Below are 27500 nucleotides of genomic sequence, written 5' to 3' on the forward strand. Positions count from 1 at the left end.
GTGAATATAGGAGTAAAGATTTATAATACCAAAGAAAAGAAGGTGTTTTAGGAGTGCAATGGGTGATACATTCTCTGTTCTTTACCATTTGGCAAGATGTTTCTTCGATAGGCCATTAGACTGAGGACTAGAGCCATTTTCCTGACAAGAAAGACTCAGGGCATACAACCTAGGCATTCAAACTGTTACAGAGTTTTGTATATACAGCCATGCTTGGCATTAGAAACAGAACTCTTGTGCTGCTATAATTTACTTTATCTATGTTTTATGTCCTTGCACTTAGTGTTCCATCTGCTTGAAATCCTCTTCCTGCTAAAAACTGAAACTATCCACATTTAATAACATTATGACTAAAATTTAGACCATTGGCTGTAAACATCTCAACTCCCGTTCTAGAAAAAATTTCCCCAGAAAAATAAGACAATGCTTTATTCTTTACAGTTTGATTTAGGAAATTTCTGAAACCCAATTTATTTGTACAATATGTTAACCATCTGAGTAAACCCCCTATTTCTTAAGGCCATTGGTTGCTGCCATATTGTGATTTACAGGAAATATATATATTTGATTATTCAAATGACCAAAATATATTTCTCATATGTACTTGAAATTCATCCACAGTTCCTGGCTCACAGCTCTCAAAATCCTTGGAATTTGCCAAGTGTTGGGAGAGACATAGGTGTCTTTTGTTATGTTAATGAGATGGGTTTTGGAAAACACCTAAGGATGGGGGGACTGGTTGTGGTTGGAGCCAAACATGTGATTAGAGGCACCCCCTGACATCTGGGAAGGAGATTTAAGTTGGAAGTTGAATAAATCACCAATGGTCAATAATTTAATCAATCATGCCTATGTAATAAAGTCTCTATTAAACCCCCAAAGTATTATTTTTTTTTAAGATTTTATTTATTTATTCGACAGAGACAGAGACAGCCAGAGAGAGAGGGAACACAAGCAGGGGGAGTGGGAGAGGAAGAAGCAGGCTCATAGCAGTAGAGCCTGATGTGGGGCTCGATCCCATCACGCCGGGATCACGCCCTGAGCCGAAGGCAGATGCTTAACTGCTGTGCCACCCAGGCGCCCCAAACCCCCAAAGTTTTGAGAGCTTCTGTGATGCTGAACCTGTGGAAGTGCTGGGAGACTGGCAAGCCTGGAGAAAGCATGGAAGCTTCCAGGTCTTCACCGTACATATCTATTCCATCTGGCTGACCAGCAGCTAAATTAGTAACTGATATATAGTTGGTTTCTAATATATATTTGTTGAATAATTTTGAGCTGATTAATTAATTTTTGTGCATACTACTCCAATTACCATTTTATCCAATGGCTTTTTCTTTTGGTAATATTTGTAATATCTGACAAATTGTACTTTGAAAAATTCAGATAGATGTGATCATTCAGCTTCAAATTATTATCTAATGAAAAACATAATTCCAGAAATTATCAAATTTTGTGTATGCTATAAATTGTATCATAAATTGAATTTTTTACTCAGTTGACATCCATGGTAAAAATTCATTTATTTTTCAAATTATTTAGCACCCAGAATTTGTAAAATATGATGTTAGACATTGTGGTTCAAAAAAAGAATAAGAAAAAAATACTGTTAACTTTAAAATTGACCATAAAAATGCTGGAGGAGGGCTATGAAACTGGTTCTTATTCAGAAAAATGTAGATAGGAATTCTGGAAAACTATAATCATTCAAAATGAATTTTTGTTTACAGTAGCAGAAGATTATAACTAAATTTTCAATATTATTGACTTTATTCAGAGTTTTGCTTTTTCTCTCTAGATAATTTAGAAATACAATGTAAAATATTTGATCTCATTTCATATAATGGGATTTTATATAAAATCTATCTTTAGCAACATCAGTGGGCACTGTGCTGCAGAATGTGTAAGCACAATACACAAACATGTTTTTCTGTATCATATATATAAATAAGGCTATGATGATTAGTATATATAGATTTACCTGAGTAAATAAGCAAAATTTAATATGTATTTTGGAAAATGTCTCAAGAAACTTAAGACAAATTTCTAGAAGAAACTACATGAGTTTTTTGTTATTTTTCTCATATGAACTTCCTGTCTACATATATAAAAATTGCCTAATAATCTTGCTTTGGTTGAAAATGTCTAAAGCTGTGTGTACCTACATAGTTTATCATTTTTTTAATAAAGAAAAACTGATGTATGAGTATGTGTGTGTGTGTGTGTGTATATATATGTATATATATGTGTGTGTGTGTATATATATATATATATATATAATAAAGACATACATTTTATAGGTATAATTCAATGTGTTATATTTTCCCTATCCATATTTCTTTAAATGCACAATGTAAAGTAGATTTGGGAAAATAGGGTATGAATTCCATCAGATAAAGAAAGTGAGTCTAAAAATTTTTTTTTTTGAAAACTTAAAACAAGTAGTCAGGTATGATTAACAAATTACCTAAGAACAGAAGTACAAAGTATATTTATGACAGAATGATAAAAATCTACTAAATTATTCTTACCTGTCCATAGGTCTTTTGAATGATCTTTCCCTGGTCATAGTGCTTGTAATAAATAGTCCTATAGTACTTAAAAACCCCAAACTCATCAGATTCTCCTTTAAAATTTTTAATTAAAAGCTATGGAGAATATGGGATTTTGATAAAGAATCTTGTTTTTTAAAGCTAAGAGCTATGATTGTATATAAAATTATTAGTCATCAGTAGAGTGAAGGCTGTAGAGAGAAGAAGGAACACAAGAAGTTTTTAACTAAGAGAAGAGGACATATGGACAGAGAATAAAAGAAAAGACTCCCTAGCACCTTCTTATAGCCAACTTTGATAGTCCCATGAAACCCAGATGTTCTTGATGTTGGTGAATTTATGGCATCTCTAATGGAACTCAATCCATTGTAGTAGGTTGAATGGCTTTTGCTCTTTGAAGCCAAAAGAGCAATAAAAATCAGATGTTTATGAAAGTTCTTCTGAACTACTTCTCTTCGCATGCTTCGGAACCCTAGAAACCACTTTTATAGCACCAGCAGTGAAACAATTGAGTGTTAACAAAATATCAGTTCATGGTAGATAAAGATTTTATGAAAATAGCTTAGGAAAGCTAATGGAAATAGTAAATATGCCAAATATTGCCATTACCACAATCCTATCTCAATTGTATTTTCATTTCCCTCCTCAGTTTCTGCCATCTGAATTTTTTTTTCTATTTTTAAATTTCTTTTAAAAGATTAATTTAATTCTTTGGGAGAGTGAGAGCACGCATGCACAAGTCTGTTGGGGGGGGTCTGTGGGGGGAGGGGCAGACAGAATCTATAGCAGACTCCTTGCTGAGCATGGAGCCTGACACTGGGCTGATCTCACCACCCTGAGATCAAGACCTGAGCCAGAATCAAGAGTTGGACACTTAACCGACTGAGCCACCCAGGCGCCCCTCTGCTATCTGAATTTAATCTCAGACATTAATTTGAAGTAAAAACCATCATTTTAATGTTTCTAAGAGTGTTAGCTGGGTTGTAACATGGCCAATTACATTCCAGTATCTATTCTCACATCTCTCCTTGGAACTGGCTTATGGATACATCTAGTTAGAAAACGTTTTCCTCTCAGCTAGTGATGAACATGGATTTAAGTTCCAACCAGGGCAACATGATCTGAAGGAATGGATGCAAATTCAGGGCCATATGCTTTAACAGGAAATTGCTTGTTCTTCACTCAAAATGGGAATGTGGTACCAGTAAGACTACTTCAAGTGTGTGGATGAGGACAACAGATAGATGACTGTGGGAATGACATGATGGAAGAAACCAGAATGCTTGGATGAGTTCATGGATGACCTACACCAAACCTCTCACCTGTGAACCACTAGATGAAAGAGCAACAAGCTTAATCTTCCTTGAGCCACTATATTTTGAGCTATCTCTGTTAAAAATTAAGCCATTTAGTTAATTGCTCCTTTGCTTCAATTATTTTCACAATAAAAACTAAATTTTTGCTGGAATAACTTATATCACCAAGTATTTTCTGCTTTCAGACAGACCTAATCTCCTACCTAGTAATATGTTATGAAAGCCACATGGTATCTGGAGTTTAAGGATACATTTAACTTCATAATTCAATCAAATTAGGTAAGTACACGGGATATAAATAAGAGTTCATAGCTTGATATAAAAGAAAACATGGATGAGTAATAGCATAATTTAGTCAGGCTCTATAATAATAGTACTAATTGAAAACACTTGATAACAGCACTTGTATAATCCTCACAACAAAACTGTGAAAATTTACTACTAATAATAATGTTGTACAGATGAAAGATGGAAAAATAAAAGTGGTAAGTGGTTGAGCTAGGATTCAAACCCAGCTGTCTGACTCCAGAGGCCATGACCTTCCACACCCTGTGCTCGCTCTCCCTTGGCTAGACCGCTTCTCACCGTGCTAGTCTCTCTCTCCCCATCAGCATCTGGTGAACTAGGCTCAGGAAATCTTACAGCATGGCTATCGTCACACAACATATAGATCACACTGTCAGGATTCCCAAATTGTTGCTGCTTTTCCTATGTTCCAGTCTTTCAGGGGATCTGAGTTACTAAATGAAAAACAAAACAAGTGTAATTAGATTCAGAAAAGGAAAATACCCAGGTCAATGGTCATACAAGGTTTGAAGATAAAGAAAAATATTTACAGGAATGCCTAGAACAGCCATCAAAGATTCTTACTTTTTCTTTTTTTTTCTTTTTTCAAACAATAAATCTGCATGTATGATTAATTTATTGCTGAATATGTGAAGACTCACAAAAATTGATGAGGTATGGGCAGGCTGAGTCAGACTTCTTCCTGAATTGATTCACTCTCTTATTCTTTCTGCTTCATACTTCCTTATTTTCATCTTTAAAGTGGAACAATGATATGGCCTCGGCATAGATGTCCACTTCAGATTTTGAAATATTCCAAATATAAAATATGGTATAAATATTAACACATGCAAGAGAAAAATGTCTCATATATATAATGTATTAATATATACTGATATATACATTACATATATAACTCTTGTTCATCCATTTTTGCATTTAACACAGGAATCTCATATTTTATTAGTAAAGACACTACTTCTTCCTCCCAAATATGGCTAAGAAAAATTACATATGTACATACAAATATAAATATAATTAAGCTCTGCGTAGATGAGTCCAAGCATTTCATATTATCACGGAGTTTCAGGGCTTTCATAGAATTAAAATAACAGAATTATTATTTATGAACTGAAACTAATAAGAAATTACGTTGGCCAGTATATAAAATATTCCAAAGATATCTGGGAAGGGAACACAAAGATATTAAGAGGGTCTGTTTCATTCTATGAATTATAATCTTACTATATCAGGTTAATTATTAACACAGGAGCTTAAATTATGGAAATACTTTTAAAAATTATTTAAATAAAATAGTAGTCGATTTATTTTTCCCAAATATGTTCATGTCAATTATAATTAAAATTCACTAAGATTTTCTTTGATTTATTATAGACTTAACTTATACTACAATTAGAATACTAATATTACTTGAAATGGCATCTACTTATTTTTGTGTTTATAATTGACTTGTATGAATATTATTATCCCCAAACAAACAAAATCTTAAATGAATGTATTCTTATATATAGTGTTGCCCCCAGAGTGATCTAGAAAATCCAAGTAATTTATCTTAACTTTAAACAAAACATTTGATTAATGGGTATAGTAAATGATAGCATGGCAAAATAAAAATAGCATGATTAAAATATGGTCTTAAAGATGTATCTGCTGAGTCTTATCTTTCAGGAGAGGCAGTTTCACCCATTATAGCTATTGTCACATAATTGAATCATCAATTCTATGTTTGACTTATGTGCATTCTGACGGGTTATTTTATTTTATTTTTTTTTAAAGATTTTATTTATTTATTTGACAGAGATAGAGACAGCCAGCGAGAGAGAGAACACAAGCAGGGGGAGTGGGAGAGGAAGAAGCAGGCTCACAGCAGAGGAGCCTGATGTGGGGCTCGATCCCATAACGCCGGTATCACACCCTGACCCGAAGGCAGATGCTTAACCGCTGTGCCACCCAGGCGCCCCCTGACGGGTTATTTTAAATGGTTAAAATAATTTCATCTCACACAATAATCAGTAAAATGTTGATATTAAAGTTTTTGCCTTACAATATAAACTTTAAAAATTAAATTAAGGCAACTACCCTGAATTTAGCAATGTCAAGCATTGACTAAAAAGCAAAAGTGGTATGGATTCAAAGCTAGCAGATTGTACACAAATAATCAGAGCTGGCGGGATAGTTCGTAAACTCACATTTGCATGCGACCATCCATGAAATGCATTTAACTCATCAACTAAATATACGTGCATTATATGATGTGAGTAAACCTAGGGGCTCTTGTCACGAATTTATATTACAGGTTGCTCTCATGATCTGAAAGTAAAACATTCCTATGCAACCTTTCTTAAGTGGAAATGGTGCAAAGCAAAGAAGCAATTACCATTAATTTATATGAAAAAAAATTGAGTGTTCCCAGAGTCAAAATAATAACCTCTCAAGCTTTTCTGATACCTGCTAATAGATGCACAAAATAAATCAAAATAAAACACAGGGGCTCACAGGCATAGGTCAAAGCTCTGGCGGACTATGCTGAGATGCCGAGTGTAGTTCCCAGGGGAGGAGCTTGGTGGTGCTACTCTCAGTGCTCCAAGGATGTGTGGGGCCTCTACAAAGTTTCCCTGCAAAAACAAAAGTTGAATGATATTTGCACTTTCACTTTTTTTTTTTTTTTTTTTTTTTTTTTTTTGGTAAAAGTAAAAATCCTCTTTGAATTTCTTTTGGTTGGTGAAAACAGATGCTGATATAAGTCTTTTGTAAAAGCGATGTGGCATAATGTTAACTTTTGAAAGACGGGGGATACCTATATAGGATGCTTAAAATAATATATGGAACAAACCAAGATATAAATAAGTAAATACATTAACATTTATTTACACAGATGTTTGCTATTAATTTTATTCCGAGCTTAAAATAAGAAACTGTGTTATATTATTCAGGCATGTTATTTAAAATTCAAGTAGAATAATCATTAGAAAAACATGTATTTACATGAGGAAAAGAAAATCACAGAATGTAGTTAGAAGAGAAAACGAAAAATATGTGCAAATCATGATTAAATTTTCCTAAGGACAGAAAAATCATTTAACAAAACATAATCAAAATGTAATATTGAACTACAATTATTAAAACAGCTAAAAGGAAAAAATAACTCTATTAGATTCCTTGCAATGTCATTTTCTGTAATTTTGTGTCTCAATTTAAAAATGAAAACTCCTTTATGAAGTGAATATGCCTGTAATTCACTTCATGATGCTTCTTGAAATAGGAATAAAATAGAAACATTCTATAAAGATGATTCCACCATGTTGCAATTTTAGAAGGCTAAACTTTTAGGAAGGCTACAACTAAAAGAAAAAAATGTAGAATATCTGGAAAAGTGAAAGTGCTTTGAACAGATTTTATTTGCGATCTCAACTTATTCTGCATTTGCAGAAACTATAATTCAAAAAATACTTGTGAACTCTTATTAGAATTGATCTAAAGCTGTTTCTCAGTTTTTCCTTTTCTCTCTGTGTGTATATATATGCACATGTACATTTATATACATATACACATGCACACATACAAAGCAAGTCCTAGTGAGTGCCTGGTGGCTCAGTCAGTTAGGCGTCTGCCTTCAGCTGAGGTCATGATCCTGGGGTCCTGGGATTGAGCCCCTCATTGGGCTCCTTGCTCGGCAGGGAGTCTGCTTCTCCCTCTCCTGCTCCCCCTGCTTGTGATCTCTCTCTCTCTCCCTCTGTCAAATAAATCAATAAAATCTTAAAAACAAAAACAAAAAAAACAAGTCATAGGTATTCCTTCTTTCTTCATAATATGTGTATTCTCCACTATATGCTAGAAATTCTGTTACCTCATTTAATCTTTAAACAACCATTTAATCTACATAAAATTATTATCCTCCTTACACAAATGAGAATAGAGGACCCTAGAATAGATATATAACTTCCTAAAGTCACACAATAAAACTCTCACTAGGACTAGTGTGGTATAATAGAAAATAAATGAGTTTGGGAGGAAAAAGAGCCCTCATTTTGGTTCCTGGCTTTTCACATCAGTGTCCTCTTGGTTAGTAAGTTAACATCTTTGGACCATATTTTTCTTAACTGCAAAAAGGAAGTAAAAATTCTTAATCTGAATGATTATTATGAGGATTAGAATCAGCACATACCAATTGTTTATCATGTGGCATTATCCCAATGAACAGCTGATGTCATTATCACTGGTATTATTATGTAATTACTACCAATAATTACCATGTGCATATTATCTACTAGCTGTGTTATATAAAATAAGACACACTCACCCACACAGAAACACGTATCTTTTCTTTAGAACATGAAATTACTCACTTTAAATTATGCATTAATTTGATTGAACTATTTGAATATTAATTTTCATACAAAGTCTAGTAAATTCTTTCAAATTAATCTATTGGACACACATCTTTCTAAAGGATTCATCTTTAATGAGAAGTTGTATAATTTGTTTGGCCTTGACTTTCATAATAAAATTATAACAAAACAATAACTTGAAAAAAACAGCTGACAGAAGTAAATTGATTTTAAAATTTCCTCCTCTGTATGATTAAACTCATTTTCCATGCTATATTGTAATAAGGAATAGGATTGTGCAGAGATAAAAGAAACATGTTTAAGGTTAAGTAATTCATTGAATGTTGATGGCAATGTCAAGATTTCCAAGAATATCAGGCTAAACTCAATCTAATAAAATAAATATGACCAGAACATTCATTATAGATGCCTGCATAAATAAATATATACTTTTCATAGCTGTAACATTAATTTTGGTATGAATTTGTAATATTCCTTAAGGTGTTCATTTCTAATGTGAAAGAGACACAGCATTTCTGATCAAAGGGTTTAAAGTAATTCTCCTGTGTCATCTAATACACTTTTAAAGAGATGGCAAAGTTTAATTTAGAAAACTTGTTATTATATAAGAAGAGTTACAAATATGCTGTGTCCAGTTATCTCTGCAGATTGCAGTTAGAAATATAATTATGCAAATTGAATGCAAATGAGAAGATAAAAGACTAAGAGTCTCTATTCAATACGAAGACATAGAAGCCAAAATTCAGTTGCCAATCTTTACGTTTTCACGAACCTGCAGAATATCTAATTGATTTCATTTTTCACATAAATAAATGCAGTCCCAACTCATGTAGGAGTTTTACGTGTACTTTCTAAAATCAGACACAATATACAATTATAGGAGCAGTGTATGTATGTAGCCAATATGTGGGCTAACTATGGTCATTGTCAAACAGATTGAGAGGGATGGTGTACTAAAAGATTCGTGTTTGTGGTCTCACTCTGCTTAGAATTCATGCTTTCAGGTTCTGGGTCTGCACGCCAAACGGATGTGTCAATTTTGCATTTAATTAGTTTAGCCCATGTAACGATTAGATGTAAATATTTATTCTAAACATCAAAACTTACAAACAATTTTTATAGATCTAATACAGCTTCCTTTCATAAAAGTCACTTTTCGTTCTTTGACAGAAGAATAGATGAAGGAAATGACTCTCCTGTGGACACTTTCTAGATTCTCCTGTGAGACACGGAATCTAATTATGCTGTAGTTTGCCTACTGACAGAGCCGGTCTGTGCGCCATCATCATGATCCTGTGTCTGTAAACCACCAGGTTCATAACGTGATTTGCCTCACTAATGTTCGTCTATTTCTGTTAATTTGTGATAAACTTGAGGGTGATGGTGTGTTTCAGGCTGAATTCATTATGACAATGTCTGGAGTAACCTGTAAAAATTTAATACATGTGTTGAGATGAGTCTTTTTTTAATGAATTCATGACTTGTAAGCATCTGTTGTGACTATTTTATTTTGCATACACATCTACATACACAAAGTCATCAAACACTGACGGCTATGGAATCAATTCTTCTATTTTTGTATTTTAATTTTCTTATTACTATATTCCTTTGTTTATCCTAAGGATTGCGTAAGGTTGTCTGAGCTCTAGAAGCTTTAACTTTATAAGAATGGAATAAAATGGAAAGGAAAGGAAGTGGAAAAACAAGTACTTTAATTTCCTGTTTACTACACTACTTAAATGATCCACAGAAAAAAAGAGCAAAAATATCTAAGGGAGAAGAAGACAGAGATTTATTTTTTCAAAAATAATTTACATTTTCCTTCATTTATGTAATTCTATACGTATTTCAAGCTGATTTTTTTTTTTTAAAGATTTTTTATTTATTTATTTGACAGAGATAGAGACAGCCAGCGAGAGAGGGAACACAAGCAGGGGGAGTGGGAGAGGAAGAAGCAGGCTCATAGCGGAGGAGCCTGACGTGGGGCTCGATCCCATAATGCCGGGATCACGCCCTGAGCCGAAGGCAGACGCTTAACCGCTGTGCCACCCAGGCGCCCCTCAAGCTGATTTTTTTTAAAGGATTGAATCGCTTTCTTTCTGGAAGGGAACTTAATAGTATTGTTTATGAATTTAAACAGAAGAGGTTTTCAAATTAAAGAAAATTGTTTGGTAGCATTCCATATATAAAACAACAATAAAATTTTGCACTAAATGAAGCCCTCATGAGGGCAGGGATTTTTCTTTGCTCCTATCACTGCAGAATCCTCCACGCTATTAGAGCAGTGTTGGGATGTATCGGTAATAATAAATATATCTGTACCAAATGAATTGTGAGTGGATCCATAAGGCAGCTATGTAAATAGCAGTTTGTGTTCAGATTCCGTGATGCCAAATTTCCACTCTACCCCTTACTAGTCACACTGTATTTTTTACATGGGATAACGTGTTAAAAGACATTCTCAAGCTTAAGGCATCCAGATAAAGTGGTAATTAGCAGTATTGAGACTATTCAATTGAAGAATAAATAACTGAAAATATGTAGGGAAGCTGAGAATTTAAATTCAAAATATGATTTTTAAAAAGCAAACTTAGGGAAAATAAATAAATAAATAAATAAATAAAAAGCAAGCTTAGGGATGTTTGGGTGATGCAGTCAGTTGAGCGTCCTACTCTTGGTTTTGGCTCAGGTCATGATCTCAGGGTCATGGGTTGGAACCAAGTTGGGCTCTGTGCTCAGTGTGGAGTCTGCTTAAGACTCTCCCTCTCCTTCTGCCCGCCTCCTTCTCTCTCTCTCAAATAAATAAATAAATCTTTAAAAAAATAATAAAATTTTAAAATATAGAATAATGTCCCCAAACTCCCTCTTTAGATTACAAAAATGAATATTTTAATCAATTAAAATAAATACCACAGGGCTAATTCTTGACTACCAGAATGCCCTTTAGGCTTGCTTCACAAGATGTCATATGAATGACCAATCATGCATTTTTAAAGGTCAACAGTGAAATAAAGATTCTACTGCTTTAAAAAATGTTTCTAGGGTCTATTTAAAATGGGGTGCATAATTCGTCAGGATTTTATTATTCTCAGTAAGGAATGAAATCTCCATTGATTTTAAAGGGAGAACAATGTTCTAGTAGCAAGAATATTAGAGTAGACATGAGCTTTCATTTTATTCACAATTTTATCAACTGTTCATTCTATCCTTTAGGAAGTTTTAAAAAAATCTGTCATATTCAATACTACATTTGCAAATTTTAATAATACGTTTTTCCACACAATAAAAACATATTTTCAATGTAAAAAAAAGCTTTGTTTAATATATTTATAAAAATATTAAGTTATTTCATTTTTTCTTTTGTTTTCCCCTTATTTTCATTTAGAATGTTCTTGAAATATTTCATACATATTAAAATAGACACAGGTATAACCTTTTTAAATTAGATTTTATACACCAGGGTTGCTAGATACTCCTGCGGTAGGAACAATGTTTACCATTTTTTCTCTTTTTTTGTTACTTTTACCTTATCTTGCTTTAATTTAACTCTCCATCAGAAGCAGCGTACCATAGTGGTTAAGGATACAAACTCTGGAATCAGACTGTTATATGAAGTCTCTTAACTTCACAGATGAGGAGTGATGTGACCCTGGCAAAGTTATGTGCTGTATCTGTCTTCTAGATCTGTATCTACTCTATTCTTTGTACCTGAATTGCCTAATCAGTAAAATAGGAATAATAGTGGAATAAAACAATAATAATAATAATAATAATAATAATAATATCTCATATGGTTATCCTTAAGAATTAAATACTTAAATTTTTGGAAATCACTTTAAAATGTGCCTGGTACATAGAGAATACTCGATTAGTGATACCTAGGATAATTCTTTAAAAAGCTCATTAATCCATTTTTTTCCTCTTCCACAAAGTGTACGTAACATTCTATATACTCTCACATTAAAAATATCTCTAAATTACAGTACTGCTACAAAGTATACAAGTCTTTATTTTTTTCCCTGACCTTTAGCTCAGGCTCCAAATAGTGGTTCCAGATCATCTTTCTTACTGTCTTCACTGGAACGGCATCTATCGAAAAGGGGGAAAAAAAATCCAAGTCATCCGCTAAAGTTAACTAGGATTCAGAGTACACCAGACACAGAACCCACGTCCAATCTGTCTGTGGATGGCCTGACAAAGAGGCGACAGAAACAACACACCCCTGAAGTTTTGTCTAGAACTGCTTTAAAAGCTTCAATTTTGTAAGAGGTATGATTATTTATCTTTTATCATGGGCAGCTTTAGAGTTGGATTTAAATTACTTAAATGCCTTTGGATAAATACAGACATTTTCGCTTGGTTTCCTGGCCTACTCTGATTCATCTATCAAATCTTTCTGTTACACTGGGACAAAGTGATTGGCTTGATGCAGACAAATATAATAAATTGGGAGCTTGCTAAGAATCCTCAGGCTCCATTCACAAAACAGTTTTAAATACAAGTTTCCTTTCGGGGATTTTTTTTGTGATTATAAAAGTCTAGATATTTTTAGAGTGGACATATTTTACATCTAGAATATTGAAACCTTGTAGAAATATTATTTTCTAGGTATCAAATTTTTCAACGTGCAAATCTAAATTTAAAATTCTTAGCCCTTTGCCATATGGTTATTAGATGTTCAGATACTGTTCTTCCTTTTAAAAACAAATAATTATTCATTTATTTACTGAAGCATCACAGGAGGTATATTGGCTGCCAAGACTCAGGTCTCAGTTGTTACACAGAATGATTGAGGTAACCAGCCTCCAGAAGCTCCAAGAATCCAATTCACTCTCTCCCTCTGTCTCTCTCTCCTGTATTTGTGTGTGTGCGTGTATATATCTATCTCTGTGTGTCTGCCTTTCTGTATCGTCTCTTCACCTCCTGTCTCTCTCTATATTACATATATAATCTATATAGACCTATACAGATATAGATACAGATACCTTTTTCCTCTCTCAATAAGGTGGGATTCTTTTTTCCTCCATCTTATTTCTAAATTTTTCTCTAAGTTTTGGTAGTTGTTTTTGCAGTTTGAATATGACATTCCGTGTATAGATCTTTTTTTTTTTTTTTTTGGGCATTTATACCCCATCATGGCCTCTGATCTTCCAGGAGCAGTATTTTGCTATCTACAGTTAATTTTGGAATGCCATCAGCCATTATTACTTCAAATATTTCTTCTACTTCGTTCTGTCTTCCCCTTCCAGTGTTCCAATTACACATGTATTACACATTTTGCAATTGCCCCAGAATTTTTTAATATTCTGGTCTTTCCCCCCCCCCTTCTTTTCCCTCTTTTCATTTCAGTTTGGGAAGTTTCTCTTGACTTATCTTTAAGCTTACTCATGCTTTACTCAACTGTGTCCAGTCTTCTAATGGATCCGGCACAAAACTTCTTCACCTGTTACAGTGTTTTTGATTTATAGCATTTTGTTTTAATTCTTTTTTTCAGAGTTTCTGTCTCTCTGCTTACATTATCCTTCTGTTCTTACATGTTATCTACTTTTTCCGTTTGAACCTTTAGCATATGAATTATTGTTACCTTAAATTCTCTCTTATATTCCCAATGTCACAGTTCTTTCTGAGTCTGGTTCTGATACTAGCTTTTCTTCTCCAGAATTTTTTTTTCCCTTTTACTTTGCCCTTTAGCATGACTTGCAATTTTTTTTCCCAAGCCAGACATATTGCACTGAGTAATAGGGACTGAAGTAAGAAGGCCTTTAGTGAAAGGGTTTATGATGATATAGCTATAGGGATTTGGTCTGTGTTCATCGTAGTTGTAGGTGAAGGGGCTTGGGCTATGCCACCCCAAAACATGCTGCTTTAGCATATTGATTATTTTAAGCCGAGGACACTTGAGAAACAGCCAGTGCAGGAAGGGCTCTGTGTCCTCCCCCTGTGTCCTCTGTGCCCTCCCCTACCTAAAAGCAGATCAAAATAGTCCCCATTAGAAACAATGCCTTCCCTGTACAAAGAGCAGAGGAACATTCTGATCACCAGAGACCCTGAGGCCATGCTGAAATGAACCTATACAAACAAGTCTTCTCTTCCATTAGTTTCCCTGCATATTTCTCAATCACTGTCCCACGGTTTACTGCCCACAGCCCAAGCGCCTTTGTTTTGGCACATCCCCGCAAACTACTGCTTTTTGTATAAAGTGGTATATTATCTTCCGGGCCTAACGGCTTCTTTGTGTCTCCATTTCTCCTATGAGGACTGCTATATATACATAAAAATGTTAAATAAATTTGCATTTTTACTCCTGTTACTCTGTTTTATGCCAGTTTACTTCTTAAGGCAGTCACACAACCTAAGAGAGTAGAAGGAAGGTTTTCCTCCCCTTACACAAGTTTCATGGAATTCAAATCCCTTCTAGGTTCTTATTTTGCCTCTTTTCCGTAAGCACTCGTCTGTGGGAGAGTCTGTGTATTTCAGTTCTCGAAGCTATAACCTAGTATCATTCTGATGGAGCCCAGTTTGTTTGATAGTCAAGTGTGAGGGAAGCGACACGTTCTATAATTTTATTATTAAAACCTACCCTTCAGTGGGCCCATGTCTGTGGATCTCCACATGTGTTTCTCTGATGGTTTAGCTGTCTCCCTTCCTAGGTGAAGACAGGCTAAAGGAAACTTCATCTGGAATAAGCTCCAATAAGGGCTTTTTCCATAGACTCTAGGCGTTTCTTATAGAAAATGCCCCATATGTTTTTCAGGATGATCATTCTTCTCTTCCTGCCAGAGACAAGAAGTGATCTTTTTTGAATCTTCATCACCAGGACCCTGGAGATTTGGGACATTAAACCTACAGAAGTTTTGAGCTCTCCCAAGACAGTGGCCTCCTATTGCTTTCCACTCTCCTGTTTATCTACTCTCACCCTCCAGCAATTTCTCAAAATTACCAGTCAAATATCCCACCACTTAATGCACCCAGCAGCTTTGCTCCAAGTGGGCAGATCTCCCCTTCATCTCTGAAATCACCCATCTCCAGGGCTGGCAGTTTGCTCTGCAGTCTCAATTCTCTGAAAGTCATTGATTTTTAGTGTGTTCATTTTCTTTATTTTTATTTTTATTTTTAAATTCAGGGGTGATGAGTTCTAAGGTCTTCAGAAGTCAGAGCTGAAATTGGAAATTAATTTTTTATATAGTTGATAGAAACAAAAACAATCACATTGCTCAAATCCAATGAGAAATATGTTGTGCAACTAAAAATATTTGAAAAACCAATCCTTATTCACTAGTTTAATTTTTTTAGTATACAGTATGTTTAAATGTCATGCTATGTATTACAGAGTTAAGAATGCAAATTTTTCCGTATATTTTATAGAGTTTTATCAGATATTTTGGAAATGAGATTCAATGACAAATAACTAGAATAGAATAAATTATATTCTGTGGTCTATCTATCTATCTATCCCCCTCACTCTCCTGAGAATTTGGTAATAAAATATTACAGAGATTCCCTGAAGTGATGGTGATTCCCCACTATTGTGATACAATCTAACATTTACAAGAAAACGAATTAATAGCACGAAAGGAATATTCATAATTATCTCTATTCTACTGAAACTCAAGTAGTTTAAGTTATAATTAGTCAAGCTAATTAGCAAATTAAAAATAAGCAGAGTGGTCAAATAAGCAGTGTACAAGTAATTTAAATTGATTGTTTTTACGGTAGTTGGAAAAGAACCTAGGTCATTGAATAATCGTGCATTCATTAATCCATTGATTCTGTGTTGTTTTGCAAAATGACATAAATTATATACTTTATCCTTCTTTTTTTTTTTTACACATTTTCAGATCCAAACTTGGTAAAATTTCACACTCAATATTTCTGAAGTTTTAATTGGTACCTTGTATCAGCATGAATGACCCCCTATTGCTTCTTGCACTTTGCCAAATCGCATAATAATCCTGGGCCTCTTAAATGAAAGAAAGTTCCAAGATTTATAAGCTCATGACCTGCTATTGTTCTTTTCAAGCCACTGTGACCTTCTTGGTTCATCATTCATTTAATAAAATGAATTCACTTTTATCGTGGTGCTAAGTCTCTGTGTTTAGAAAACCAGTGACCTTTTCTCTCATAATAACAGTGTTTTTACAAGTCTAGCCCTCTTAAAACTAAAATTGGTCGAGAGTTTTTTGCATCTTTTCCTAACTGCAGGAAAGCGAACAACATCCACAACTAGTGTCATCTCCAGCTTGAAATTTTGCCAAGTTGTATAAAAGCTCAAGTTATGCTTGCATTTCGTTTTGTGGGTTACGTTCAGTAAAATGTCATTCGCTGTCTATCAAAGGGCACCATCCATAAATGCAGGAATATTTACAGTGAGTCTCTCGAAGACTACGGATACCTTCCAGCTATGGTATGCAGAGTTGTGATATGGATGTTTGCTGTATATCATTGTTTCTGAATGTGTGTGTTTGTTTGTTTATCTTGTCCTTCCTAGCTGATAACAATGTTCCTAGTGTTTCTATAATGTTTTTATCTTCTAGGCCAGAATTTTTATCAGCATTATGTGTGCTTTAGATATAAAAAGTGAAGTAATCTGCAATGTTGTTTGCATCCTCCTCAGACGATATTTCTTTGATACAGGTCCTACCTGTATAAAAAAAGGAAGCTGTCCTGAAAAATGTTTCTGGCAATTTATAGACTTTATGGTTTACTGCCCCCTTGCCCATTTTGACTGATGTGTACAATAGGGCTGCTGTGGTAGTTACGCAATGAACAGGTAGTAGTCTTGCAAAATGTTTATGAATATAAATAAAGTAAATTTCATATATCATACTTTCACATAATAATATGTTGGGGTTTGCTTGATTACAACGAGGGTTTACTTTATTAGTAGTAATTTTAGTGAAATCTAAAAGGAGAAACAATGTTGGAGACATTCCAAAAGGCGTTGAAATTGACCTTTGGAATACATTGTATCATTTTGGTCTTAGTAAAAGTGATTTCCTAACATGTTTTTCAGACTCCCGAAGGCAACACATACTTCTGGGAAAATAAATATGTGCAAGTTGTAATTATTTCTCAATGGGGACTAAACTGGGATTAAAACTTCACTTAGGCAACATAGCAAGTAGAAAATGCATCTAAGGAAAGGTGAGCAGTTAACCATAACTTTGCCTTCTCCCAAACCAAAAGGCGATTTTACAGTAGCGATAACAGCATGTGTTGATTGAGAGCCTACACTGAATCAGGCGCTGTTCTACCTACACACGTCTCAAAACCCACTCTACGAAATTAATACTGTCATTAGTCCCATTTTATAGATGAAGAAAATGAGGTCCAGGGTTTTCAGCAACCTTCCCATATTCTAGAATGTAGTAAGTACAATACAGATTTTAAGCTCATTTATTCTGAGAAGCTGAAAGTCATACTGCTTGTCTAATTGCTAATGAGTGTTATGTGTGAAATGTTTGCATTAGTTCACATAACTTCTTAAATAAAGCCAATGGGGAACAATATTTCTTCAGTTATAAGACAAGAAAACCAAAGTTCAGGAAGGATAAATACATTTTACCAGGTACATCCCACTAGGGGATGGCACAGTGAGGATTTGAATCTGGTTTTACTTTACTCTATAGTCTGTGTTCTTAACCCCTTTAGTGATCGCCTTTATAAAAGTTGTTCTCTTGTCCTCAAAGATACTTCTAGGGCAGTATTTACTTTCTTGGAGTATAATGGCTAATTGTACCTTATTTTCTTTCATTCCTCAGCTATCTGTTGAAGGTAATAGTGTTTTAAAATTTGTATCTAATTTGGTGTATCTTTTTATGAGTTACTGTGCAGTGTTGCCATTTTATTCTTCTAAATAAGATAATTGGTGGTTCTGGTAATACATTCATTAATAATACTATTATTATTTGAATTATTATTTGTAGTAGCAGTGAGAGTGTTACTTTGATAATTATCAAATGATATAAAGTAGAAAAAGTGGTATGAATAAGTTTGAACAAGTCCAGATGTTGAGAAAAGTTATTTTAAACATTAATACAATTTTGAAAACTAAGCGATCTTTTTTTGTCCTCTATTACAGTTTCTAGAATAAGTGTTAATGATTAAAATAATGATTGATTTCATGTATTTAAGCACGATGGTGTGGCATAAGCTAAGAATAGGCTTGTCAGCTAAGAATACAATATTTTGGAATATTATTGATTATAGTTTCCAGGGCAAGAACACTTTATACATCATTTATTATTCCTAGCAGCGATTTTTATTACCTATATGTCAAATAAATGGAAAATTCCATCTAACCGAGTACTTGTTGACATAAGTGTATACTACAATCACACTAGATTCTATCACAATTTATAGTAAAGAGAGCCTCTGGGTGTGAGAATTAGGGTAAGTCTTAAAGCAGAAGAATGTGCTGGCAATAGTACAAGATAGAATTTATATTTCATATCTACTTCATGTAGCTATCGATTATTTGAGAGATATTCTTTCCTACACAGTCCCAGAATCCAGCTTGTCTTCCTCCCATTGCTTTTCAACTAGCTCCATCTCAGGAGGCAAAATATCTTTTAGGAAAATCAATGAGAGTAACACTGAATACTGAAATTTTTACCACCATACTGGCTTCCCAGGTGTCTGGACACTGATATACTTCAGCAGGCTCGAGTATTAAGAATTCCAGTTTTACAGGCTGGAATTGTTTCCTGTAATGTCCCAGTGAGGTGGAAATTAGGCAGCCTTTCAAGTCAAATTGGGAGTGTTACAGAAATGTAGGATTGCAGACTTTTACCCACATACCTCCAAAAAATCCGTTAGAATTGTGTCAGTCTGGATGAAAGTGTGGTCCTTATTACATTCTTTCTGGTGTGGGTAGTGAAAATGTGGATCTTAGGCCAAATCGCTTATCTATAGAATCAGAAAACTGAGTTTGAGATTTCAGAATATTTATTTTGAGTAGCACCTTAGATGATGCCTATGTTGACTTAGGGCTGGCAACCAGGTTCATTAGTGACATTCAAATCAGCCAAACGTGGATTAGAGAGGAGATCTTGCCGCATAGTACTGGGAGTCTTTGAGCAAGTTAAGTGATCTAAGTCCTGGTCTCCATTATAAAATTTTGAACATAGTGATACTTTTTCCAATTATTCCCTGGAAGATAAAATGAGTTATTGGGTAAGAAGCATACATACTGCAAAGTATAGCATGTGAACAATCAGTAAAAATATATTATTATTATTATTTTAGATCTTGGGAAAGCTGAAGAATATTGCTTCTTGATCCAACTGAAAGGCTTGGAATGTGTTTCTTGGTGCAGTTTGTCTTGACGTCCACAAGAACCTCCACCATACGTGTTTTTTGATAAACAATTTCAAATGTTTTTTTCTCTCTCTCTTTCACATTCTGCCAATTTGACCTCAGAGATAAATCTCCACTTCCATCCATTGATACTGTCCTACCACACCAGTCCAAACCAACTCGCCTCTTCTTAGAATAAAGCAATAACCTTCTAAAGAAAGACATGAATAGTCTTTAAAATACAACACTGACTGAGTCTCCTACTAAGACTATTAAAAACAACAACAGCAACAACTCCAAAGTGATCTAGAAAGGAAGGAAGGAAGGAAGGAAGGAAGGAAGGAAGGGAGAAAGGAAGGAAGGAAGGAACTTCGATAATGTATTCTTGAGAAAAGTGGAAAAAGTCTCGGAAGTTCTGGTCCTTGCCCATCCTTCTAGCCCCATCTTAGAAAGCACACCACTGCAGATCTACTTCCCAGTCTTGCTACACTTTATTCTTCAAATATGCTTGATTAGCTCCTCCCTCAGGAATATGTGCATGTTATTTCTTTTGGTGATGGGTTCATACTCATAGCTCTCTCATGTTTCCTGGCTACCTCCAACTAGATTTGTAGGCCTTTACCCAAATTTCACTTCCTCAAAGAAATAATCCCTAATTACAATTTATATTAAATTCTTCTGCAGTACTTCCATTGTTCTCTCCTTGGAACCCAGATGTAGTTATTTCTTTCTAAATACACTGCTTTTAAATATGTATTTATTTTTTAAAAACTATTTTGGCTAGTTTATTTAATGTCAGTATCCCTTGTAACACTCTAGTCTTCATGAAGACATGAGATTGATCTGCTTTGCTCTTCCATATAGTCCTCAGGGTGAGGATAGCCTTAAAAACATTAGGCACTCATTACGTGATTCTTACCTGAATAACGATAAGACCGTTCAGATACCCCTTTAAGACATATATTCCCATGCTGGCCCACTTTTATTCAAAATCAAGATTTTTTTTTTTAAGTTCTTGGGAAGGAATGTAGCACAGTCCCATTGTTATTATCTTAATAAAAAGCAAGAAAAGTTACAGAATTTTCAGACCCTCAGCCTTTATGCTCTCCTTTGGGCAACACTTTTTTAGATGTTGACAGCATAAAATTGGTTCAACACTCAAGTCTTCTTTCCGCAGATTATTTCTACGGATAAATCAACAGGCCTGAATAATTCTTTCCTTTAGCAATGACTATGGGACGGGTAATCTAATTACTCCAGAGGCTTTTTTGACATTAAGTGAGGCAATTCAAGAAATCACTAACAATATCCACCTTCAGGATCTCAAAGTATCTTGTATTTAAATCTTGAATGCTTTGTTTATTACTTTCTTTTTTTTTTAATTTCTTTTATCTCTTGGAATTTAAGTACAGATGTTTTTAAGATAAGGCAAATTATTAGTGTTTTTATCTGATTGTGTCCCTGATGGTATAACAAAATTCAGAGTCCTTATAGGTACACAGAAAAAAGTTGGCTTTGGATTCCTATTATCTAGGATAGTTGAAGTATATGCTAGGTATTCTTCACACATTTCATTCAACCATGAAATGTCTCCAGACAGGTAATACTATTATTCACATTTTACAGATGAGAAAATTAAGGCTTAAAGTTTAATTATCGTGCTTAATAGTCAGCATACTCAATTCATTCCTCTTTCCATTTATTAACTCATTCAAAACTGCTAAAGCCATGTAAGTAAATAAAACAGAGACTTCATAACAATCTACAGAGAAATACTGGAAACATAAATACTAAATAATTATATATAAAATATGAAAAGTATTGAGTTATAAAAATAAAGACATAGAAATAATATAGATAAATGGATGAGCGAGGGTAGTGGAAAAACAGGGCTATTTCAGAGATTGTGTTCAGGAAATTCACTTCTAATTTTTTCCCATTCCAATAGAGATTTCAATGAAAAAAGAAAGTGAGCTATGAAATTATCCAGGGCCGTGGCTTTCCGGGAAGTGGAACAGAAAGGGTGAAGTCACTAAGGCGAGAATAAATTTGGCAATTAAAGAATGTCAAAATGAGCTGTAAGTGAGCAGTTAGTGAAGCGTGGAATAGCAGCAGCTGGGGCCAAGAGAGATAGTCCTTCAAAATCTAGGTCCTCAAAGGCTATAGAAATGTCTTTAAATATTCTCCAAAGCTTGACAAATGTAAACAGAGGGTGAGTTTTGAGCCATGAAGAGGCATGATCTTTTTTTTTGTAATAACAGCCTTTTTGAGATGTAATCGACATAAATTTTACCCTTTTAAAGTATGTAATTCAATGGTTTTAGTGTATGCACGGAGTTGTGCGATCATCACCACGATATCATAATTAGCACTGTATGTTATAATATTCCCATCATCCCCAAAGAAATGCAGTACCCTTCAACAGTTATTCTCCACCTTCCCTCTTCCCCCAGCCCTTGCTAACTACTAGTCTTTCAGTGAAGTTTATATATGTGATATATATGTGTGATTGTTGAATGTCTATCTTTCCTACTAGACTGTGAGAGTCATAAAAACAAAGAAAATACGTTGCGTATAATAGTCATTCAATAAATATTTGTGGTATAAGTAAACAGATCGTGCTAAAAAATACTTCTTAAAATATTCCAGTTAAATTTTACTTGAATAACATCCTATTAGTCACATTCATCTGGCACTCATTTATGGAGTATTTGTGTAGTCTATTGGAGTTTTCTAATGCTACTCCGTTAAGGAGAGTTACATATTCCTTGTGCATTATACTCACAACCCAAGTAAAGTAAAATATCAATTTCCATTTCTCTTTCTCTCGATGAACCGTTTTGCTTTAGTTGTAGCATTCATAAGAAGAATAATAAAAATAGTTTTTTCGGTTTTTCGAAAAATGACCGTGGTGGTTTCATTATAGTGTGGATCTAGCCCACTAATGAATAAAACACACATTATAAAACACATTGTTTTCTTAATATATTTATTATTTCTTGTTTTCTGTGAGAATTGAATGTGAATTTTTCCTCGGGGTCATTTTTCAAAGCAAAAATATTGTTTTAATATTTACTTTTTATTTGTTTTTACTTATTAAGTTATTGGCCATGCAATGATGGGTTCAGAAGGACAAAGGTGGGATGAGATGAACAAAATGGAAATGGGTTATGCCCACTTTCTGACTCAATGACATGCTCTTGTGTGCCATCCTGCAGCAGACAGAAAGTTAATTTGGGTTTGTAGTAAAATGAAATATTAATTTATATTCTAGACCTTGAGTTTTGCTTGCAAATAGCAAAAACCATGAATATCACATGCATGAATGCTAAAGTTGACTGAAGAAGTGGAAAACTCACAAGCCTACAGAACCCATTGAAGGTGTTTGGGGTAATAATAAAGATAGCGGTAATGTGGTGAACTGGAGATACTATAGACAACCCAGATGTAGAAGTTACTACTTCTATGCAGAAATACTGCACCAACATTACTAGGTCTTTTGATTTTTTAAGACAAAACTAGGAATTCAGATTACTTAAATGTAGTACCCTCTATCTTAAATGTCATCAATTAATTTAAAAAATATCAGTATATATATATATATATATATATATATATATATATATATATATGATTTTATTTATTTGAGAGAGAGAGCACAAGCAGGGAGGAGAGGGAGAAGCAAGTTGCCTGCAAGCAACTTGACACAGGAGCTTGACACAGGGCTCGATCCCAGGAGCTGAGATCATGACCTGAGCCAAAGGCAGATGCTTAGCCCACTGAGCCACCCAGGTGCCCCCCAGCATATATTTCTTAACACTCCATGACACAACATAGCTCTGGGCCAGTTTTGTGCTATGGGTGAGGTCTGTATTTTCTTCTACTTTTCACTTTTTTTTTTTTTTTAATTTTCAGTGGTATGGCAAATGAACCACTGTGGATGAGAATGGAAAAGGTTGTTTAAGGTAAAATAGCGCCACTTTGGGAGAAGGCTCAAAGACCTTTGAATAAAAAGCAAAGGGATAATTAAAAGGAAAAAAGCATTTTATATTGCATACATAATTCCTCTTCATATAATGGAGGCAATTCTATCTGTATCTACAGCATTGCTTCCTAAAGCCCCAAGGAAGACTCCTCTGAGCTCACGTGGGTATTGAACCTTATCATTGGTATGCAAAAGCATTAGCCTTTGGCAAAAAGGGAGGAGTGAGAATTAAATCTTCAAAATAGCTTCAATTATAGCAGTAGGATTAGTATGTAGTATTTCTCTCTGAGTTCTCACATGGATTTAAGATCTATTGCTTTTTTTTTTTCCATAAAGTTTTAAAGTGTGTCTCTCTTTCCTGAAGAGAACAGCATTATTCTTAATTAAAACTCCTGAGAGAGCTTTAAAGGTCTGTAGTTCAGATTGTAGTGTTTGAGTCTTTTCATTTAAGAATTTAAGCTCATCCTGCCAAGTTTCTGATTTTGTTTCAAGATTGGTGATTTGAGGGGCATAGGAATCAATTTAGTTCTGAGTGTTTGGATAGCTTTTAATATAGTTTATAACGATACCTCCTTAACCAGCTACATAGAGATTAAGATTTTGCTATGCCAGTAACAACGGCAAGACAGGTTCACTGAAAACTTATGTAATTATTTAAAAATATATGTAACCATTACATAAACACTTCGTAAAACTGTATTACTTGGTCTGTAGATACTGAGTATCTTGAAAGTTGCCTACATTAGAATAACGATGCTCAATGGATGAAGGAATATTTTGTTATGCAAGCAAATATAAGTAGTTTATATAGTCAGATGAGTTTATAGGGTTCAGGAGACATGGGTTCTTAGTTCTGCATCAGCCACCCACCTTGAACACCGAACTCTAATTTCTTGTTAAAAAAAAAAAAAGCAAGTTGAATCTGACCTCTCCAAAGTCCTCTGTAGTCCTATAATTCTGCCTTTCTAGGTCCCCTGTTCTTCAGTAAAATGCTACAGTGGTGAAAGTCTTGGGCAAAGGGATGAAAAGAGATGTGCATCAAAATTTCCGACTAACCCATTGCTGCTACTGTGACCTTGGAAAAAGTACCTCCTGTTTCCAAACTTCATCCTCTTATCTACAACATTTAGAATTACAGTAATTCCTATTTCATAGGCTATTATGAGGATAAAATAATTTTTTAAAAAGGTATATAAAGAATTTGAACCAAAGTTGACACATCAAGGATGGTGGGGAAAAAAAGTAAATATAACCTTCACGGAGCCCAGTGCTCCAAAGGCTCCTCGACCTTGGGGTGTCTAATACAAGAAGTGGAGCTCAAAGCTCAAATATCCTCTTCATATACTTTGAGTTATTTATTGTTTGTCTTAAACTCTGAAAGTAACCAGTTTTGAGTGTGCGTGCGTAAGGTTTTAATCTCCCCAACCAGGCTTGCAAGTATGAGCAGGAAGTCAGCAGCACCTTAGTGGTGCTCACACACGGCTATCAGTCTCAGCACTCCGTTAAGACAAGCAGAACCAGAGCTCGGTGGCTCAGTCGGTTAAGTGGCCCACTCTTGATTTCGGCTCAGGTCATGGTCTCAGGGTGCTGGGATGGAGCCCCTCAGTGGGGCTCCCTGCTTAGCCGAGTCTGCTGGAGATTCTCTCTCCTTCTGCCCCTCCCTCCACTTGTGCCCCCCCCCCCACAAATAGCTAAATAAACCTTAAAAAAAAAAAAAGAAAGAAAGAAAAGTAAAACCATGCCACATGGAGTCATTACTCTATGGAGCTTTAAATCCTTGAACAGTCCGAGTGCAGGGCTTCCTAAACTTTTTTATGCCTTGCTTAAACATGTCTCTAGTGTTCAGCTTTTATCATCCGAATGATTTAAACTTACCACAGCTCAAAGTCCTTTTCTCATATCCATGGCATAATATTTCCCACGTTTTCTGTTCTATTCATTCTGAATCCTGTCCAAGAACAGTTACATGATTCACCAGATTGTCAGGCCTTGATGGCAGAAAAGTGCTGGAGCCTTGAACAGGTCCCTTCGCGGACCTTTCCTCCCTTTTCAGAACTGCCTCCATTTCCTTTCAAACCAGGTGTACATAAGAACAGATTAAAGAAAAGACAAAGTTTAACCAGTCATTTCACTAGGACATTTTTTCCCACTTCTACTTAGTTAACTCACATTTTGCTACATACTTTTGTTTTTCCCTCTGAAACATGCAGTCTCAAACTCAATACTCTCTAGGGGGAAAAGTAATTTAAAAAAAAGTAAATTTCTCTATCTTTCCGGTAGTGTTTCAAGAAATATATCAGTTTGTACAATTCCTGTTTTAGTCTATCATAGCACAAGTGCAAGATTCAGGAAGCTATCGTGAAAATGCTCCCACATGTGGCAAAGTACCGGGTCCAAATTCTGCCACCACAACCCTGTTTTAGTGTGGCTAAAACTATAATTTTCTGCCTCATGTTATTTGTTCTATTCCAGGCTCAAGCCTTTACTTGTATTTTTAGAAAACTGTAAAGGGAACCTTGTTTAAATACAATCCATTCTTCATCTCTCATCACATGCTTTACTAATGTTCTAATACGTTCATTTCCAATATTTTATGGGGGAGAAAACCACACTCTTTTCGCCAGTGCTACCCATCATAAGGATGAAAATGGCCTTGAAAATTTAATTTTGACATGCTGGCCACCCTCAACCCCCTAGATCAATGAAGGACTGGAAGCAATGTGCCCTACAGTGCAAAACCTAGGAAAGGTGTTTTTTCTCACATCGCACCAATTTATTCTAGAGAATCAATATGGGTGTTGAACTTTCCCTAGTCTATTCATTCTTCTTTAATGGATGGAAGGGACCACAGGAGACGGCTTTGGACGTGTAAATTAATAATAATTTCCTACTCTTCCGTATACTTTTGAATTATTTTGATAACATAGTTATTATCACAACTCAGGAAATAAATATTAGAAGATAGCAATGTATAAGAAACAACTTGCTTTTGGAAAAAAAATTTAAAACACACACATGACAAAGGAATGAAGTATATTAAAATAAATCTTCCATTTTATTCTTCATTAATTCAGTCTCATTTTGTGAGAACACTAGATTCAAAAATCAATGATGAAATTATGACTAGAAAGAGATAATTCATTGTTGCCATTAAGGATGGTCTTCACTGTCTTCAAATATGCTATTTACTTGCCCACTTAAACTATTTGAGGGTCTATGAACTCTAAGGGCTACAGAAATATTGACAAGAAAAAAAATGACTAGAATACATATGAGGCATAGAACTTATCCTCAAAGACTGTATTATGGTGTGGAGAGGATAGAAAAAACACATACAAATGAGAATTAATTTTAGCTGAGGAGGAAATGATGAATGGGTCTAAGTTTATTTAAGAGTCTAAATTTTGGCTTCCTAGCAAGGTCCTTTGTTGAATTGGAACAAGGGTTGTCAAATTTTCTCTGCAAAAGAACAAGTTACAAATATTTTATGCCTTGTGAACAATAAGGTCTCTGTGGCAAATACTCAGTTCTGTTGCTGTAATGCAAAAGCAACCACAGAAAATTAGCATAAACACATTAGCATGCCAATATTGCAATAAAACTTTATTGATGAAAACTGATATTTGAATTTCATACCTTTTTCACATATTATGAATTATTAGTATCCTTTTTATTTTTCCCAACCATTTAAAAATAC

General features: G+C 34.6%; 2 long non-coding RNA genes across 2 annotated transcripts; one reads left to right on the forward strand and one right to left on the reverse strand.

Annotated features, from left to right (window-relative positions):
* Positions 1 to 4233: 4233 nt before the first annotated feature.
* LOC113261145 (uncharacterized) lies at positions 4234 to 26773 on the reverse strand. Its single transcript, XR_006410421.2, has 5 exons — positions 25679 to 26773; positions 12545 to 12609; positions 6668 to 6786; positions 4813 to 4947; positions 4234 to 4605 (listed from the first exon to the last, which is right to left on the reverse strand). It is a non-coding gene; the product is annotated as an uncharacterized LOC113261145 (long non-coding RNA).
* Positions 16697 to 22721, forward strand: LOC113261146 (uncharacterized). The gene is made up of 3 exons (XR_003318286.4): positions 16697 to 16924; positions 17534 to 17664; positions 19768 to 22721. It is a non-coding gene; the product is annotated as an uncharacterized LOC113261146 (long non-coding RNA).
* Positions 26774 to 27500: the final 727 nt, after the last annotated feature.

This window comes from Ursus arctos, unplaced genomic scaffold (genome assembly GCF_023065955.2).
Source record: "Ursus arctos isolate Adak ecotype North America unplaced genomic scaffold, UrsArc2.0 scaffold_29, whole genome shotgun sequence".
Lineage (NCBI taxonomy): Eukaryota > Metazoa > Chordata > Mammalia > Carnivora > Ursidae > Ursus > Ursus arctos.